The 13,478-nt window shown below is 45.5% G+C and overlaps 1 protein-coding gene across 3 annotated transcripts in view; it reads right to left on the bottom strand.

Annotated features, from left to right (window-relative positions):
- FBLN2 (fibulin 2) overlaps positions 1 to 8,662 on the bottom strand; it is a 114,388-nt gene extending 105,726 nt beyond the window's left edge. Inside the window, exon 1 of one of the 3 annotated variants that reach the window (XM_071755490.1) lies at positions 8,489 to 8,662. The gene's annotated coding sequence lies outside the window, so the exon portion shown is untranslated. Of the gene's footprint in view, positions 1 to 8,005; positions 8,452 to 8,488 lie in introns of those variants that run through there. The other 2 variants (XM_071755488.1, XM_071755494.1) reach the window with 2 other exon arrangements.
- Between the last annotated feature and the right edge of the window lie 4,816 nt (positions 8,663 to 13,478).

Genomic DNA, 13,478 nt, shown 5'->3' with positions numbered 1-13,478 from the left:
ATCAAATATATATGACAATAGAAACTGTTTCTAGAAACTCATCCTGGTATAAATTACTGACAAGTCCTGGGGAAGAACAAAGTCTCTTGCAGCACTATGTCATCGAGAAAACATCCCTCAGAGGGGCTTCAGCATCGCCCCAGGTGCCTTCTCCCCACAGGCAGCAGCGAGGTGCCCACAAGCACAGGGCCCCACTGCTGCCCCGGTGGGGTCAGGGGGAGCCCATCTCGTCCAGGGTGGGAGCTCCAGGACATCCCTTTGGGGCACCTGGCTCAGCTCCTCCCTGCATTTCTGCTCCTCCAGCCATCTCTACCCCTTGGCCAGGCTGTTGGGCCAACCTCGAACCTCTGTGACACCCCCTGGGGCAGGCAGCACCACAGGACCCAGCTGGACTGTTTGCTCACTGCAGAGCTCCTCTGTCTTCCTGGGCACTTTAAGTGTGGGAGGGAGGATCTGACCAAACACCCCACACACACTTCCAGACCTCCCTGCTCATCCCGTTTGATCCCCACCAAAGCTGGTGGCAGAGGACAGCTCTGCCCAAGCCTGTGGGAAGGGTTACAGGCACCCAGGGCCCTGCCAACATCCAGCAGCTGGTTCATCCTTCAGCAAACCAGCTCAGCACCACAAGGCTGCCACAAGCACGGGCAGCACCCAATTGCTGGAGGCAGCAGAGCTCCCCCAGCCTTGCTCTTCCCAGGAACCAAGGGATGGAGCAGCACCCACTGCTGCAGCCAGGGGTGGTGGCTCCCTTGAGCAATTGGTCACCTTCTCCTGCCACTGTCTGTACCTCACCATGCTGTCCTCCTCCTGCACTCTCCTCTCTTCATCATAGCAAAGGCAGCCCGGCCCTGGCTGTGACAGTCAAAAAGCAACATTATTGAGGGAATTTGTGGGCTGGGTCTGGCTCCCAGCAGCTCCCATTCACAGGCAAGTTTGAAAGCAGCACAGACAAAATGTGTGTACAATTAGGGAAAAGCAGGAGTGTAAGAATTTCCATTTCTGCATGCTGTGGTATCCTGCCCCTGACACAGGCAAAGCTTGGGGAAGTGGGACTGTCCCACCGTGCTAGAGCCTGTGTGGGGAGGGGGTTTGGTGCTGAGCACTGCTGGACACCCTCAGGGCAATAACAACCACACACAAAGATTGCATAACTTTACCAAAGAGAAAAATGCTACTTACTGTGTCAGGAAAAAACCCAAAAACAGCCCTCCAAAAATTATCCTATACAGTCCTGGGTTCCATCTGAAGGAAAAAGAAAGCCTAGAAAGAGCCAAGGCTCCAGTTTCCCTCTATCTCTGTGAGGATGGATGTGAGCACTGGAGCCGTTACCAGTCTCCTCAAATCACCTGGTGACAGCCCATGAGTGCCACTTGCTGTCCCCCAGCTGTGCCACAAGCAGAAGAGAAGCAGCAGAGGCAGCAGTGAGGCTCCATCTGGGCTTTGCACTGGGTTTGTGGCTCAGTTGGGACCAAAAACACATCTGCCAGTTCCACAGCTCCGAGTCCTACATGTCTCGGAGACCAGGAGAGACCAATGCAGTCAACTCTAGGACTGTAACAAAACTAATCCAGAAATTACAGAAATTCTGAAACCACTCCAGCAGTTTTTGCTGTTAAAGCCACGATGGCCTCAGCAAGGCAAAGTCTGTAGGTAGGGGTAAAATATCTCACCAGACCAATTGATGCACGTGGAAAATACTGAAGAATCATAGAATAATTTGGGTTGGAGGAGACCTCTAAAGGTAATTTAGAAGTAGCTTCTTGGCACACAGATCCTTCCTCAGAGACAAGAGGGGCTTACAAGCTGCACCCCTCACTCTGTTATATCTTGAACATGAGGTTTCACCTCCCTGAGTGTTACCACCCTTTTTGCTCCCCACAACACAACCAACAGGCAGCAGGAGATCCCAACAACCAGACCCATTACAGACAGAAGTTAAGACTCCTCCTCAGCACTCATACACCATCAGTTCCCTGATGTGCCCAGGGCTGTGTAGCAATGGGGGGACTTCAGGACACAACCACAGACTCAATCAAATGTTGGTGGCCTGCCCTCAGGAAGTACTTTCACTCAACTTGTCCCAGTAAAAATATGGCTCAGAAACAGAGTAACTTTTTAAACATCACAAGATCACTTAGAATATTTTGCTTTGGCTTCAAGTGATACTGAAGAACTCATACATCCAAGATTTCATGAAATTAGGCTAAATGGAAATATACATCATTTCCAAATGAGAGAAAACTGACAAAAAACATTGTGTGGGGACTAAAAGGATAAGAGAGGTCATGTGAATTTAGACAAAGATACAGAACAAAGATACATCATCATTGGTGGGATTACCACATACCCACTCAGGGACTAGCTTTAGAAAGCAAAACTAACTCTTTGGAATTCAACTTAAGGAGAAAAAACATTCTTTCAGACTTTCACTCAGCCATCTTTTTGCATCTCCAATGCTCCTGAAACCTAGCTCTGCCCTGGGCACCAAAGAGGAGAGGGATAGTGTAGCAAGACAAACCTCTCTTAGGGCACGGCGTTCCAAGGTCCAACAGGCATTCCAGCAGAAGTGCACAAAATGTGCCCTGAGTCTGTTGCCTCAGGGTTGGTCAGCCTAGCTCGGTGCTACTGCTCCAGAAGCAACTAACCTCTCTGCTGGCTTGCTCAGGAGTGAGCTGAGCCTGTGTTTGGAAGCTCACCTTTTATTGGCCCCCCAGTCCTGCTCATGCACAGCTGGGGCCCGCCTTAATCAGGCACAGGTGGGCTTAACACAAGCTCGTGCCCACTACCTGGTAATTGGTGGCACCTGGTTGCCTCATTTCACTACAGGATAGCACTGCCTCCTTCCAAGAAACAGGCAGGAAACCAGAACACGTAGAGATACTTCTTCACAAGGTGTTGTTAACCTGAGAGAAGCTGACCCACTTAGAGGCAGCTGGACCTTTTCCAAATGAAAGCCCCAAAGAAAAGGAACCAAATCAAGGGAGAGAAGAAGTGACATTTTAGAATTCCAGAGCTAAAACAAAAAACTCTTTAGGGTTTCCTAAGCAATGATTTCCTAATCACCCACACCACACCACAGGTGTCCTCTACCCCTTTTTGTCTGCTACTGTAACTTGCAGGAACTCTTTTTCCACAGTCTCTCCCATGACTCTCCCTTCCACAGGCTGTGGCACACCCACTTTAAATCCATACTGCTCTGGTTGAATCACCATGGAGCTGAACAACTGTCAAATGTGGGCAGACTCAGACTGAAATGTTTCTTCACATGTCCTCATCCAAGCACAGTTTTTCAGAACTTGGGAAGATGTCACAAGACAACAGAAAACAATAGCTGCCTGGCCAAAGACAGGCCACTCACCAGCAATGCCTTTTCCTGCAGCCTGCAGTTGAGAACAGAAGAAATGTACATAGGAAAAGCTCTTAGCAGATCTTGCTGCTTTGAAATACAAGACAGTCAATATTCTAACACCTTTCAAGAGAAAGAAAAATCACGCAGTTCACAGACTGGCTCAATCCAAACAAAATTATTTACACTGTATGTCTGCTCTGAACTCAGTGGAGAAAAGGTCACACTGATTGGGAGTCCTGATGATCAGCAACCTCCCAAAGATCTGCCATCATCTGCATGGTTGAACTTGTAACAAACAGTAGAAAGCTAAAGAAACAGTTTACAGGAGAAGATACTTGCAGTGCTGGATGAATGAATTGTGAGAGTTACCTATTTGTACACCTTAGGAGGGAAACAACATTGGCCTCCCTTTCTCATCAGCCAGGTTTTCTGCAGGTATTTGCTCACATTCTGCCATATCCATTCAGTGCCCTCAGAGGAAATGGAGTCATTCATGTAAAACACAGTAAAGCAGAATTCCTCAAGCAAAGTCCAAGTGTTCCTGACAGTGACTTGCTGTTAATTTAACATACTGACAAACCACTTAAAAGCAGCATTTGATAAGGTATTCTTTCAAATGCTGACATTTTACTGCAAGAGTCTGAGAAATGTCCCCAAATCTAAGATCAAAGGGCTCTTCAAGACAAATGGCAGAAAAATTATCTTGGAACCTGACTTGAAACTATTCCTTGCTCTCAAACCTTTTCACCATCAATAAGTATGCAATGGAAAGCAGGGCTCAGAAATCAGCACTGAAGCCAGCAAATGTCACCCCACTGGCAAACTTTCAGACTGCAAATGCTACTGAGACAAGATTGTGGCTCCCCTGCCAAGGTGAGCTCTTCCTTTACCCCATAGCCACAGAAACAGGTACTTCCATGGCTGCTTACCTTCTTTTTTTTGGTCACAGGTAAAGTTCCCAAGAAACCCCAGCTGAGCATGCCAGACACTCTTGAGTTTGGACTGATTTCTGGTTATGCAGCAGTGGTTCAAATCTGACATCCATACAGATGTGCAGTGAGCAGGTGAAGCTGGGTTTCTCCCCAGCCACCCTTGCTGAACATCTCCCCTTTACTCCTGGCCATCCCAGTTCCTTTCACAGGATCTTCTGTACCTGAACATTGAGAGTGAGGAAGCTGAGGATGCAATTAAAACAGCAAGTTTCTTTTTACTGCTTTCTTTTCTGAAAGTGTGGAGTATTGACCTTAAAAGTTTTCAAGAATCAGATGAAGCTATAGCTCTTTTTGTGGTGGATGAGCTGGTTAATGCAGACTCTTAAAATCCACTTCAGATTTTCTGCAGCAAGTTGCATGCACGTTGTAAACAGAACCAAACAAATAGCCAAGATAAGAATGACCACCACCATCCTGAGTCATGTGAAGCTGCTGTCCAACTAATGCTTCACATGATTCTGAAACATGCTCTTACTTGAGAAAGGATAACAGTATCAAAATATCACTTCAGCAGAACATCACAAATATTTAAGGCTGCCAACTGGGACCCAGAACCCACAACCTCTGTCTGTGTGGGCTCTTTTCACATGAGTTTGTGCACCCACATCCAGCTCTGCTAACGTCAGCAGGGTTCTCTGTAGGTGCAGAGATCTGTCAATGCTGCATCCAGCCCATGCTGGTTATAGCAGTAGGTAGGATGCAGGAGAGGTGCCAGTGTGAAAGCCAGAATGGCTACAGGCTGCAAAAAAGAACATAAGCAAAGGCCGGGTGAGCAGGGCTGAAATGCCCCACTGAGCTGTGCATGCTCTGCATGGCTGTTCTTGTACAGAGCCACTCCTATTCACAAATTCTGGACTTCTCCTACAGTTTTGTCCACTTTTTGTTCACAGAACAAATGATGGTGGTAAGACAGTAGTTTCTCTGGAGAGCACTTCCTGACAGGGCAAATAGATGGCTTAGCCCGGAGCAAGTCAGCAAAGGAGGAACTGAGGATTAAGGCATCTACCTAAGGACATCAACCAAGCAACTGACAGGCAGTAAAGCCAGGAGAGGGTGGGACAGCGAAGGAAAGAGAAGGCAGCAAAGTTCAGTAATACTGAACCTTTTCTTTTCCAGGTCTGGTTAGGAGCTGAGCAGAGGGCAGGGGCACAGGGTGCTCCCAGGGCAGCAGGACTGCCACATCCCTGTGCACAGGGAGGAGGAAGGGCAGCAGACACTGACCAGGGAAAGACAGGGAACGAAACTGAGGGGCTGCAGGGGCACGCAGGAAGCTCCAGGCAGGACAGCAGGGATAACCTCAAGATTAAATTTCTGTAGGTTTTTTTTTGTTTTTGAGGTTTTTTTTAATCTCTTGCCCTTTCAGTGCAAGCAAGGACTTGCCAGGCTTTTAACCTGAAGTAAATTGTATCTTCAGTCGTTCCTTTACTTAGATATTTAGTTTACATGCCTCCCAACTGCTGAATTTTACCTACTTATCTTCTACTGCCAGAAACTGTTCTCACTGTGGAAATATTTCTGCTCACAGGAACATGGTGGCTCATATTTGTATGGCCACCTCAAAATTAAGAGTTCTTGCATTTGTTTCCGAGATGAGCATGTATCTGTCTCCTGCTACAGTACCCTGTGGCTATTAGAAGGAGATGCTGATGCTGGCATCAGCATCTTTGCCCGTGTACACAGTGCCCAAGTCACAGAATTCCCCCAAAATGGTATTTGTTTGCCATGGCACAGACAGCCCTGCAGGATTTTGCACTCATATTTCTGCTCATGTAAAATCTGGGCTTCAATCCTGTGCCTGGAACATTAGTGCTCCATATGCTTTTTACACATATGCTATGTGGGATCCCCTTCTTTCCTTTCAAAACTATAAATTAATTTTGTCAATGTTTCATTCCAGGCCTGAATATTCCCACTGATATTCCAGTCACAAGTTCTTCATACCCATAACAAATGCTGTTACCAACACCAAATGTGAAGATTGTGTCTTCATCCCTGAAGAAAGGTGTGATTTCCATCTGATATTTCTGCATTTCACTGCATGGGAAGTTCATTTCCCAGGTTTCTTCTGGGCTATCTGGACTTGCCCAGTGCCTTTGCCCACTCTCCAGGATACCAGAAAACATATGGCCCTTCAAAACCACTGTAATCATAAATAAGAATACCTCTACCTCATCTCCAGTGCTCACAAACACAGAGGAAAACACAGTTTAAGCCTTCCACAGTTCTCTGTTCTCTGGCAGGATCTCAAATCCCAGCAGCACTTTACATCACCTTGTTAACTGAGGCTGTTGCTTTGCCTCATCTGCTCCAGATCCTGGGCCTTGGTCTGTCCTCCCATCCAACTGGAACCCAGGAGCCTGTTCCAGCCAGCACCTGAGTTGCTGTGAGAATCCTGGTGTAGCCCCCACCACGGTGACACACAAGACTAAGGCAGAAAACACTGCTGCTGATGTTTCCAGCTCAGCCAGCACAGGCAGAGACCTGCTGCCAATCAGTGCAGGTCAATGACAATAACCTGTGCACTTAGGAGGTACAGCCTGGGCCCCTTTGACAAAGCAGTGCATAATCCCTTATAATTACTTAACACAGTTCATTGTTTTCCTCCAGTGGATGGCTCGAATAAAAATGTTTGCACTGAGGCCAAGAATGCAGGGTCGGAGTTGTAGTAACATCCTGTGTCTGTAATAAATACCTACTATACAAATAAACCACCCGAATGGCTATTTCCCCAGGTGCCTGCCACAAAGTTACCCTATAGGCAAGTTGCTGCTGGACCCGCTGCCTGCTATCCTGAAACAGCACAACAGGCAATTCCTTGCCATAGTATCTTTCAGTAGCTATTGCAAGCCATTAGCAGTAGAGCACCCAAGAACCTGCCCTAGCCTGAGTGGCAGAGCTGTGCCACACTGCCTGGGACTCTGTCCTTCAGTAACACACTAAAAAAAGGGATGGACAGGGCACAGGCTGCTCATGTTACTACTAAATCTGCCTCTTGATCCCAGCATGCAGTGGTGGCAACCCCCGGAATAATAATTTTCAATTTTTTTTTTTTTTCCCATCAAATCTATTTAGTAAAAACATCAGCCTCAGGCTTTCAGCACCTTTTCCACGGAAAACTAACCTTATGTTAAAATAAACCAATAAGTTTAGAAACCAACTTATTGCTATTTACTATGCAATTGTCACTGCTGATTTCCTTGGTTGTTTTAAAATGCAAATGATCCAAAGAAACATGTAAACTCCTGTTCTGACTACCCTGGGGAAACAGGTGACTGTCACCAAGTGCTGGCAGGCCATATCCCTCCTCCAGCCAGGCACAAGTCTCATATTAGAGGCCTCCCAAATTGGCTAAGGTGTGAAGCTAATAAAAACCTGAATCAGCCGAGAGACCTGATGATTAAATCTTGGAAAGCTGAAGGCCACGTGAGCTGCTTACTACTGACTTCTACTGTGATGGATCTCTAACAACATGTGAAAGTTATCATCTAGAGATGCAAAACATCCCTGTTGTTGGGCAGCACAGACACACAGCTAGCCAAGTTCTTAGCAAAACCATCTCAGAAACCCCACAGGAACTATTTGAAGATGTCATCCTGCACAAATATACCCAGTTCACACAAAATCAGCTCAGTTTAAAGTTACAAAGTAGTCCCGAAGTTACCTGCTCTGGAAAATCCAGCTGAGATGTTTCCGTTCCTTAGGAAAAGCTGAAACTGCAGCTTTAGAGGTGGGTTCATGCAATAGGCATCTGCATGCAGCACATTATTCCTTTGCTGAATTTATGGAAGCTGCTGCATAGGAGAGTAACAGGGCTGTAAAACTCTGTGGCCCTGGTTAGTTCATACTCAAAGGCCAACTCATGATTGCTTTGGATGTGGTTCTCCTGTTACTACTGAAGGGAATAGATGACCCTATAAAACAGCCAGCAGCAACGCCCCTTTCACAGCTGTCTCCAGTTTCCCTCCTGGAACTTGGCTGGGTGTTTTCTTCAACATTCAAAACACGGAGGTAAACTGCTCAGGGATATCCCTATTTCTCCTTAACAACGCTAGAGAGAGTGAAAAATATGTTTTATAACCATCAGAAAGAAAAAAAAAATAAACACATAGGACAAAGACAATCACTTCCCCAGTGAAGGTCTGACCTGCCACAGCCTGGTTTGTTTTCTCTGTTGCAGTTTTTGGGGCAGTCTTGCTCTGAAGTAGCTTTCAGGCAGGGGTGGGGCAGATCTCCAGCTGCCCACAGGTCCCACTCCAGTTGCATCTAGAAAACTTCACAAAGGAAATTTTGTTTCCTGGGGTTTTGTTGTTGTTTTAAATTAGATCTGTAAAGAGAAAACTGGGATTACCAAACCACTCCTGGTCAGAAGGGCCCCACTACCTGTGTTACCGGCTCACCTCCAGATTTCTGGAGGAGTTATAGCAGGCTCACATTTTGCCCTTGCACAGGGGAAGGAAAGAAAGAATTATTTTTTAAAAAAACCCTGCCACCAAAGAAGGAGGATCTCGTTTCCCCCCCAGTTTAACCCAAGCAAGGCATAAGGAGGAGGGGACTTGCCTTGGTTGAGGGTATGAGGGAACTAATTACCGATTTTAAAATGAGGGACTGCAGCTCATGGCCACCTGAGGGAGGGTCTGCCAGGAGTCCGTCAGTTTCTGACCGCAGAGGAGAATTTCAGGCCAGGGAAAAAGGGACAAGCAGGGGGACAGCCACCCAGCGTGGAAGGGCTGCGGTTACAGCTCCTGCTGTGAAAAAATAACAACTGGGTGTCTATGGCAGAGCTGGGGAGCTGCAGCAGCCTCTGTGAGGGGAGCCCAGGGCCCCTCCCGCCTCAGCCCCTCCGCGGGGAAGGCGGCGCCTCAGGCGGGAAAAGGGCGGGAAGGGGAAAACGCCTCATGGCCTCGAGGGAAAAGGGGGTTAGGAACGGCCCTTTGACACCCGGGAGCTAAGAGGAGGAGGCAGGTTGTTTTGCCTTTTGTTTCTGCGCATTTAATCAGCAATAGATTAAATTAATTTTCCCCGAGGCTGCGGTGCTAATGGCTTCTGCAACAAACAGGAAGCACCAGTAACCTCGATATAAGACGAGGTCATGAAGATTTACCTCTTAAGTGTTATCTACGTAAAGTAGCACAATGCAAGATAGCTGGAAATCATTGCCAGAAATAGAAAAGCAGTAGTGGTGACAGGAGTGGCTGCAGCGCCTCAGGATTTCCGAGGCAGCCGACCTGTCCCTGCAGCACCAGGCTGGGCAGCTCTGCCTCATGGGCACTCACTAAATGCTGGCAGAGTTCCCCCCGAGATGGAGCACACAAGGTTTGTTAATCCCTTGTTTATCTTGCAGGAGGCTTTGATGTTTAATCAGTGCTTGGGAACAGCTCGGAGATGCTCGGGAGCCAAACCCTATGGAAAGTCACATTTCCATCCCTGCACCCAGCCCTTGCCTCATATTTAGAAGTTTTTACCAGCAGAACTTTTAACAGTCTCTACAAGAGGTTCAGAAGGGCTAAATTTAAGCTTGCTGTTATTTAAGAAAGGATTCTTTATTTTTTTTAATGAGACATATCTTTTCGGAAAGTATGTGTGGGTTTGAAGAGTGGGAGAGAGCTGTGAATAGATTCGAGTTCTTCAGCAGTTTCCAAAAGTCTGCTTGAGATGTAAGTTCATCCTTAGCCCTTAGTACTGAGATCTTAAAAATGTGTGGAGACCTAAGCCGATGTTATCTTTTTATTTGGTGTGAACCTTTATCTTCAAAATAATAAACAAATGCTTTAGCTTAAGCAAGGCACTGTTGAAGAGGGAGAGAAAATGTCTTTTACCTCCTACACTGTTGTTACGTGGCATCAACACAACATTTATTAAGAAGCATCTCAATACAATAATAGTTTGAAGTTTGTTTTCCAAACAAAACAGTTGTTTGCCCATAGTAATGTAAATTTGCAGTTCTCCTTTACACTTCACAGATGACAAGAGGAAAAGATTTTAGAACCTCCCCAAGGAGAGATTTCATTGTAAAACAAAGCACTAAGTATGACATTTAGCTGAGATTGTAAAGGCTACAGTAATTTAAAAAAAGACTAAAACATATGGTACACCTTATGAGGGTGGTTAATATGGTCTCCCAAATGGAACTTTTTTATTACTGAGAAGAAAGAGGAAAATACAGCTATTCTCCTCAATCTTTAATCATAAAAGAAGCCTTCACTTCAGTCCTGGTGAATCAGAAATGGCACTCACATTTTAATTCTGTTACTTCGGAGGAGAATGATTTCCTTTCATCTGCTAAGCAAGGCACGAGCTACAGTTGTGATCTATTAATGCATTTAGAAGATGAGATGAAGGAAGGAAATTGCCATTAGCAGCTTGTAATAGTCTGGCAGCTGATGCCAGCAGATGATAGGGCCACGCTTCAGCTGGAGGAGGAGTGTCAGGTAATCAAAACTTATGTTACCCAGACAAAAATACCAGGGTGTATTTCAGTGGTGGTGTAGGGGAAGTATGGATCAACAAGCAAACCTTTGTCAGGAGGATCTATGACAGGCTGGAGATGTTGCAATGCAGTCAAATCCCCCAACAGCGGACCTGGAGATAAAAACAAAACAAAACCAAGCCCACAACAACAACAAACTTGTGTAATCAGATAATGCAGAGGCTGAAAGCCAAATCCTTAGCTGGTGTAGACTAGCATAGCTCTGCTACATTGATACGGGTACTTTCCACTCTGGGCTTGGTTTTTGTTACTTTTGTAACTTTTGTTTTGTTGGGTTTTGTTACTTTATAGCTTTTAAACTATATCCTCCCACTCCAAGGTGCAGAGAAAGAGTATGAACTTTAAAGATACCGGTTTGAAACTGTCCTGTGAAGAAAATCTATGTTTGGCTAACAGCAAGGAGTGTCTTTTACATCCAAACATTTACATCCAAACACTACATCTTTGGCTGCTGGGCATCAATTGTGAATGCACAGCTTGGACTGGTGAAGTGTCCATTTCTGACAGTGTGTCAGGACCTGCTGGCTATTTAATTCTGCCACCTGAGAGGGCACTATGAATTAAGCTAAATGTGATGAATATCCGCAGATTTTTGGCTTTCAGGAAGCTAATACAAAAGGAAGCCAAGGAGAAGGGTGTGTTTCTTTTTTCTGCTCCCTGAAAGGAAGGTTAGAAAAATATCAGCAAAAGGCAGAAACATATGTATGAAAAGTGGATAAGAAACCACATCTGACTGCCAGGGAGCCAAAGAGTAATTAGTATCACACGCTTGCCCCTGTGAGCCAGGCATGTGATGCCTGCCTGGTATATTCCAGATACATCACGATACATAAAGTGTATCACAAGACTAAGTGGTGCTGGGCTGATGCCAGCTCCCAGTGCAGCCCAGGTATCTCTGGGGAAGAAAGTATCCCTTCCACACACAAATGTGAGCATAGCACTAAGAACCCTCTTCCTCATCAGCCACCACCCCATAAAGTTTGTTCCCTCATGTCCTTTTGAATTTCCTTCCCCCTTTTCAAAAGGAATTGTTCCCACACTTTCACACTTGTGGAAAGTGTGAATCCACAGTTCAGCCACTTTCTCTTACTGATGAACCCAGGATTACCCAGGAGCATGTGAGATACCCATGCTCCATCCTCACATCCCAGCAGGCAGGAGGGCTGGTCCATCCCACACTGATTAAGTTGGTTGCTCCACCTAACTGCCTGAAGTGGCAATTCCAATGGGAAGGAAAGGAAGTTTGGCATGCTTTTCCTGAAAGTAATCCTGAAATTCATAGCCTTCAGCCAGCAGTATTTATAAGACATAATTTGCCCTATCACTGGTGGAGAAAGATGGGCTGATGAAAGATGGGCAAAGAAATAAATGTTGGTGACAGCAGCTGGAAGAGCAAGTGCATAGAAATAGGTAGCCTAAATCTTTAGCAAAGGAAGGAAAATTCTTCCCTGAGAAATACCTTCCCTACATTACCTTTCCTGAAAAAGTAATATCAAGCTCATAAAAGCTGGTGGCTTTTTTTCTCTTTATTTTTTTATTTTTTAATAATTTATTTTATTCTTCTTTATAGGCAACATAGAACAAAATCAGAATAAAGAGGATAATTTCTCTGGTATTCAACTGCTTTCTGACTGCAACTATTTCTGGATTCCCCAAACTTAACATCTGCAGTTTCATCCCAGGAGAAAATTGTGTGTCTTGCATTTCTTGGCAAAAAGATTTTCAGATTAATCTATGTAGATCTGAATATAAATTTCTTTTAGGCTCTGTTTCCATCATGATGGCAAGCCTTGCTTGTGACTCCCCAACTGTTTGCAGTCTCCAGCCATCACAGCAGCCTTCAGCTGGGTTTGCTTCATTCATCTGAGTATGACCTCAAAGACAAACACATGTCCTCCCCTATCAGGTGCCATATTCAGATGTGATTTACATAAAGGGAAAAAAAGTGTGAGAAATATCAATATTTGCATTTTTAACATGATTTTTGGATGTCTGTTGTGGTTCATTCATCTGCTTTTTGGCTCCTCAATCCATTTAGTTCACTTTTCTTTGACTGCACAAGCATATGGGTCTCATTAGCTTAACAGTGAGCTTATTTATCCTTCATCCTTGCTGCCACTGTTAACTGCAGTGGGGGGTTAAGTGAACTACCTTTAAATTCAAAATTGTCCATATCAAAGCTAACCTGATTGGCAACTCATTGATCCTGGCTAAATACCCAAAGATACTTCAGGTGGTGATCCTCTTGTTTTTCCTCTTCTCAGGAAAGCTGTCCTTCTGCTAAACAGAGGCTTCTGAGACAGCACAGAGACAGGGCAGTTAGTGCATACCTCCAATGGACACCTCCAGCTTCAGTAGAGGTGTCTTCAGCTCCAAGACAATTTTCTTTTAAAACCTCTGTGGGTTACCTCAACCCCTGGTTGTTCAACAGGAGCATGCCTCTAACTTCAGCAGTGTCAGAACAGTGCACCTTGCACCTTCTCTCTTCCCTGGAGGAAAGTAGATAACAGATATATCAAATCATTAAATGACTCAGACAGCTCCTGGGATACAGAAAAATCTGTGTGCTCGGATTTGTTCAACTGCCTCTGGACCCCTCAGCCAGGAGGTGTGGAAGGCAGGAGTGCTACTGAGGGAAACGGAGTGG

Source organism: Heliangelus exortis, chromosome 12 (assembly GCF_036169615.1).
Source record: "Heliangelus exortis chromosome 12, bHelExo1.hap1, whole genome shotgun sequence".
Lineage (NCBI taxonomy): Eukaryota > Metazoa > Chordata > Aves > Apodiformes > Trochilidae > Heliangelus > Heliangelus exortis.
Note: the sequence above shows the minus strand (reverse complement) of the source record. Positions and strands in the feature narration are given on the sequence as shown.